The sequence below is a fragment of the Typopeltis vanoorti genome, chromosome 3, assembly GCF_054136105.1.
Source record: "Typopeltis vanoorti isolate ZY-2024b chromosome 3, IOZ_Tvanoo_1.0, whole genome shotgun sequence".
In the NCBI taxonomy this organism is placed as follows: domain Eukaryota; kingdom Metazoa; phylum Arthropoda; class Arachnida; order Uropygi; family Thelyphonidae; genus Typopeltis; species Typopeltis vanoorti.
In genome coordinates, this window is record NC_143551.1 from 164,550,845 (window position 1) to 164,557,839 (window position 6,995).

A 6,995-nucleotide genomic window follows, 5' to 3' on the forward strand; every position below is an offset into this window, starting at 1 on the left:
CCTACTCCCTTCTGGTAGTCAATCGTATGGTAAAACCAGTAGCCAATCAAATGTTTGTAAAACTGTCATAAACAGGTTGTTACACTGGACATTAGTTCTGTGTTCGTCAATACACTGGTGTATAACCAATTGTTTGTGTTTAAAATTTAAAAATAATAATAAATTTAAAAACTATATATTCAACAAATTTTATTTTTATAATTGTAAAAGTATTTTTACCTGTGAAACATGAAAAGACAGTCAAACTTATTAAATTTTTTCGGGAAGAAAAAATAATGAAAAGTGATTCTTCTGATTCTACTGCAGTTGAAAATGAAGTCTAAGATGAAGTTGAAAATAATACGCATATTGATTCAATGAATGTGCAACAAGTTGGAGGAGAAAAAGAAAATCATTTACCTGATTGCTGGAACAAGAAGCAAGCATCGTATTTCAAAACGCAGTATAAGTGGTTAGAAGTTAAAAATGGTAAATTAGGATGTCGTGTTTGCTCAAAATATAAAAACTTATGTGTTGAAAGAGAAAAAAGTTGTCACCTATCAAAGGAATGGATAGAAATGAAAATAAAACCGAATGGAAACACTACAGACTCAAGAATCGCATCTTTGCATAAAATGTTATCTAAACATAATGAATCATTTGCTCATAAAATCAAAGAAATAAATGAAGAATGTAGCAAATCTATATTACTAAATTTAATTGACAAACTAAATGAAAAAGGAATTTTGATAACTTCAAAAATGTTTAATTCTGTTTATAGTTTGGTGAAGAGAAACTGACCAATGTCTGATTTACCAGGTTTAATCGAGCTGCAAATTAAAAATGGTATTAATCTAGGATTATCATTGCATTCTAGATTCTCAGGAATCAGAATAGTTGAAGATATTTCTAAACAAATAAAATTAGAAATATTCTCCAAAATAATAGAAAAAAATTGCAAAATTTCTATAATAGCAGACGAATCGACAACATTATTGAAAATAAGTATTTTAGTTATTCACATACAAGTTGAGCTCACTGAACCATGATTTTTGTAGATCTTGTAGAACTAGAAAATACCACTGCAGAATGTATACATGCTACTTTAAATTCATATGAATTTTCTAATAACTATTTAAAAAATCATCTCATTGCATTTTGTTCTGATGGTACCCATTGATGGTACTGTTGATTACCACTTGAAGTATAAAAACAAAAGAGAAATATAACACACTTCAATATTATTGTGTTTAGATAATATTTATTTATTATTTATAGATTGTTTGTCATAAAAACTTCTATCACAAACAAAACAAATTTATTTTGTTTATAAAAAATGCAGACTATTCCATATTGTGCAATTATAAAAGGTTTTATTCTTATTATATTTTGATAGTTAAAAAATGTTTTTCTTATGTAAGATAAATTAACACAGATGATTGTGTGCGAATATTTCATGTTTAGATCATGAAATATTTGTTTAAAAATGATAGTCTTTACAGGTTGATTGTCCTCTCATACGTTTTTGATTGGCATTTGTACACAAGCTGTATTAATAAAAGTTTTTGTGTGAAATACGGATTTTTTTTGGCTCGACAATGCGAGCCCTTTGTTAAAATTTCCATAGCTCACCACTGGTAATAGTGCAAATGTCATAGCTCTTCAAGAGGATTTGAATAAACTGGACAGATGGGCAAATATGAATGGGGTTATCAGTTTAATTAAGCTGAAGTATGGGATGCATCGATGGAGGCTGCATACTATGTTGGAGGAACTGGGACAAGGGAAGGGATCTTGGGGTGATCATAGATAAAAACCTGAAATTTGGGAAACATATTACAAAGGTGGTGAAGGTAACTTGGAAGACTACTGCAATACTGAGAATAATGCTGACCACCAGAGATAAAGAGTTGTCATGCCACTGTATAAAGCCCTGATCAGACTACACATGGACTATTGTACTCAATTGTCTCCAGCATTTGAAGGGGATAAATTAACCTTGGAAAGAGTGCAGAAGCAGATAGAACAAATGATATCAGGACTGTACAATGTTGGTTATGAGGATAGACTGACTGAAAAGTTTGGTAGATAGGAGAGTGTGATATGATAGACATCTAAATTGTTGAGAGGTAGTTACAGGAATGACACACACACACACACACACTGGGGTGTTCCTTCTTTTGGTGGAACAGGGGTAAGAAGCAAGGACAAGAGGCCATCCCTGAAAGTTGTGAAAGGAAGTCATGAGGAAGCGAGTAAGGAATTTTTTTGCATGGAGGGTATTAGAACTGTGGAATGCATTTCCTGATATGGTGGTAAGAGTACAAATGGTGAATGAGTTCAAGGAATGGTATGATAGACTTCGTGTTTTCTAGAGTGGACCTCCCACAATGAGTCTTTGTGACTCCATGGAGGTCCTAAATCATAATAAATAATAATGATATTCTAAACAATTTCCATTCTTGAACTGTCAGTATTCTGTCCTCCTTCGTATTGCTATTCAATACTATACTCAATCCCTAACATGAAATACACTAACAAAATACTCGATGAACATTTCCTTGAGTAGATGTAACTCGTGTTCCATCTCTAGCCACTGAAGTCAGCCTACCACATTCACCCATTCTTCTACTAGCAACATAACGGTAGAATTCTCTAGGGCAGCATTTCCCAGATTTTTTCCTACGACGGAACACTGTGTACAATTGTGTTCCGTGGAACACAATTTGGGAAACCCTGCTCTAGGGTTTGGCTTTTTACTTCTTCAGCTGATCTCTTTTCATATGTCAATTTTTCTTTCATTACTGCACTTGTCACCTTCTTAGCCTGTACTTTACCTTATACTTCTCATGCTGCTGAGGGATACTCTGTTCTTTATATCTCCTCCATAACATGCTCTTTCTCAGAAGCTCCTGTATTTATCCATTTCATTCCTACTTTATTTAATCTTGAAACTTTAGCAATACAATCTTACTGCCTTAATCTGCCTAGCCACTCCCCCACATCAAAACCACATGATCACTCTTCCCAACTGGTGGCATTGTGGTAACATCTTCTTTTATCACTGTGTGAGAATATTATTAAATCCAACACTCAAATCTCACATGCTGCTTCAACTATATGCTGCATAAAATAGTTCAAGGAATTAGATCTCCTTACTCACATGCAATATTTCCCGCTTCAATAGTTCAAAGTCACTCATTATCACCCTCTGTCATTTACCAGTCTAATATGTCTGAACCTTTCAGAATGTCCTTCTGCATTTCCTGGCCTGCAGTAACATCTCACTCAATATCTAAAATTTCTGCTAACTTCAACCACACACCAAATGGCCTCAAAACCATTATCGTTATTGCTTTCTTCAAGTTCCACAATGAGAGGACACAACTCTTATGGAATCATCTGTAATACCCCACCATCTCCAACTCTGTATCCTTATTCCTAATACTCTTGCAATGGTGTATAAGCACAGCAGCTTTCCATTGGCCCCCTCCCAACCTTCCACAATTTCTTACTCCATTCAAGTCCTTTGACTCTGCCACTCCTACTGCAACCATCCCTGCATTCCTATCTTCTTTCCTTTGTCCAGTATCTCACATCAATTCTGGTATTTTACACTCAATCCTACCATCTAGTTTTCATATTCCTGACTGGCTACACATTCTTCTCATCTCATCAACAACAACCCTAAATCACACTGCTGTTCTCACTCAAATGCACATCATCTGCAGCAATCAGCTCTCTCTCTCTCTGCCTCAACTCTCTTTAGTTCTACCTACCTTATGAAATCTCCATTAGTCCGATATATTATCTAGCAGTGGTGCAACATTTTACTGCTAAAATATCTTAAAATATTTTGAAAAGAAAGTGGAAAGGAATATTATATAAAATAAATATTATTATGATTGATTCAGGCCTCCATGGAGTCAAGAGACTCATTGTGGGAGGTCCATCCTAGAAAACATGAAGTCTATCATACCACTCCTTGAACTCATTGACCATTCATGCTCACACTCGATCAGGCAATGCATTCCACATTTCAACCATCTTCCATGCAAAGAAACCACTCCTCATCCTCTTGCTCACAGCTTCCTTTCATAACTCTCAGGGATGGTCCTCACTCCATCCTTTTGTTCAACCAAGTGAAAGAACTCCCCAGTGTTATACCTCCCCAGAGGTGGTTATACTTCCAAACTCTGAAGTACACATTTTCTGCCTGTCTTCATAACAAACATTGTAAAATCCTGATATTATCTTTGTTATCTGTCTCTGCACTCTTTCCAAAGTTAATTTATATCCTTCAAATCCTGGGGACCAAATATGAGAACTATAGTTCAAGTGTGGCCTGATCAGGGCTTTACACAATGGAATGAAAACTCTTATCTCTGCAGGTCAGCATCCTTCTCAGTATTGCAGCAATCTCTTCTGTGAATTTCAGATTTCTATAAATCATTATATCCAGAATGCTTGCCTCCCCTATTTCCTCCAGTACAGATCCTCCAACAAAGTAAGCAGCCTCCCATCAATGTATCCCAAACTTCAAGACTTTACATTTTGCTGCATTAAACTGACACCTCTGTTAGATCTTGAATGAGGACCTTTTCATCAAAAGGATCATTGATTCAAGATTTAACAAGAATACAATAATAACGAAGAAATACTCATACTGTTAGTAAAGAAATAAATTGTTAATAGAGAACATAATTGAATTATCTTAAAATGAAGTACAAAAAAAAGGATGAATTTGTTTGTCTAGATAGAAATATTGATGTTTGAAGACACTAGTAAGAAAAAATACTCTATGCAAAATTTATGTCAATGCAAACAAAAGTCCAAAGGTTGCATGTGAGTTACCCATGATAAGTGTAACGCCCGAAGCGAAGGCATTCGTGGAAAGCGAATTGAACTCACGTTCCTGAAAATAGCGCTCTTGAGAAGAGTTGCGACTGAACAACTTAAGGACCAACAGGAAGGCACTGTGAAAAAACTTCTGCAGCGAAAAGAGGGTGTAACAAGAGATAATAAATGCAGGTTCACGCGGGTTTCGAGCCCAGGTTTTTTCTGTTCCTGTTTTCATTCAGACCCACGATGCTGACCAGCAGAAGGGAATTCTACAGCATCAGACGGCAAGTTTCTCCCCGTTGCTTACTGGCAAGTATCGGACGAGCTGTATGCGAGATGACAGCGCCCACCGACTCGGGCAATCGGTAGAAGTGCTACCGGAATGAGACAACGTAAAGTTCTTCCAGGGAGATGGGCAGAGACGATAGTAACCAGCGAGACAAGCATTGCCCAGCAGAGTGCAGAAAATGGTTGTACATGACCAGTGAAGCGACCTCCACATGGACACAACCCACTGAAGCAGTAAAGTATCTAACAGTAAGGACGGACAAAGGGGACACGGTAACCTCATGCGGCAGTGGTAATGTACAGAATTTTCTTATTTTGTTAACAATTAGCATTAGAGGAAAGGGGTGAATCAATTTCTAGTTGGAAGAAAAATGGACAATGGCCTAGAGAACTTTTTGAATGACTTATATGCATTGTAACTTAGCTCCATTGGACTGGTAATTGGAGGACTTAAGTTCTTGTGTGAGATCTAATTAATGTGATGGGGGTATGTGTTAGCATTTGAAGTTAAAATTGTAAACTTGTATTTTCCCATGCTAAGTGAGTTTTGACCAGAGGATAATATGAGTTATATGTTCATTTATGATTGTCAGTTGATTTTGTATAGGTATTGTGATAAGCTTTTGATATGTTTAAACCTGACTGTAAACTCATTAGATCTTTAATAAACATGTTTTACTATCTAAGCCTGAGTTTTGCTTGAACACGAGACTAATTTACCACCCATAAAAGGTTGAACATATGCATAAAGGGAAGGTAAAGAATAATTAGAAAGGATAGGGCCATAGCTGCAAAATGAGATCTCTACAGATGCCATATATATTTAACGAATTTTGGTAGCTGTTAGAACTCTGGGAAAGTTTCTCTGAGCAAGAATTCTTCTGTCCTAGGACTCTAACTGGTGCAGCTGGAACAAACAAATTTGTCAGAGTTTGAAAAGGAGACGGCCCCAGAGAGATAGACAGGAGATCTCATTCTTAGTTGGCACAAGAGGAGATAATAGTAACATAAATTTAAAGAAAAACCACGACGTAACACCCCATTCATTTGCCCATCTGTCCAGTTTATTCAAATCCTCTTGCAGGGCTACCACACCTGCACTATTACTAATAACTCTTCCAAGCTAGCTTCACATCACCTGCAAACAACTGACAATGTCATTGATATAAAGGTTAAACAATACAGGTCCCCACTTATAAATACCAAAATGTTAGAAGAATCTGAACCGAGCACAGGACTACATAAACAAAATTTACATATTTTGAAAAACTATGATTTGTGTTTAAAATAATGCACAGACTTTTTAATAGGATTTTTTTTTGTTTAATCACATGGCTCAGTTGTTAGAAGTGATTATGAGAATGGCAATCCAAATGTGAATTCTCAAATTTTTCCAATTTCTCTGATTTTTTTTATTTTATTTATTTTTAAACTGTAGCACAATAACTAAATGTATCTACTATGCTTGCATTCCATCAGTTTTTATTTTATAGGTAAGAATTTTTCAGTTATTTGTGCAGAGGCAATGCCATAGCCAGTGAAGTTTTAATTGAGGTGTGGCTATTCCTATTTGAAAACTTCATTCCATATTTTACCTACAGATTTCAATCAAAGTACTGGAATAAACTGACATTTACTAATTACTGCTATAGGAATGCTTTTCTACAGAAGTTACTAAAGAAAGGCCCACATAGTCTGCAAACAAGTATTTTGCAAATCCTAAGCAATTTGAATCTAATTTAATAATCTGTATATTATTATTATTATTATTATTATTATTTAGGCCTCCAAGGAGTCAAAAGACTCAATGCAGGAGGTCCTTCCTAGGAAACACAAGTCTATCAAGACTCAACGTGAGAGGTCCCTCATAGGAAATACAAAGTCTA

General features: G+C 35.7%; 1 pseudogene; it reads left to right on the forward strand.

Annotated features, from left to right (window-relative positions):
- Positions 1-6,617: 6,617 nt before the first annotated feature.
- Positions 6,618-6,744, forward strand: LOC150108724 (U4 spliceosomal RNA; annotated as a pseudogene).
- The last annotated feature ends 251 nt before the right edge of the window (positions 6,745-6,995 follow it).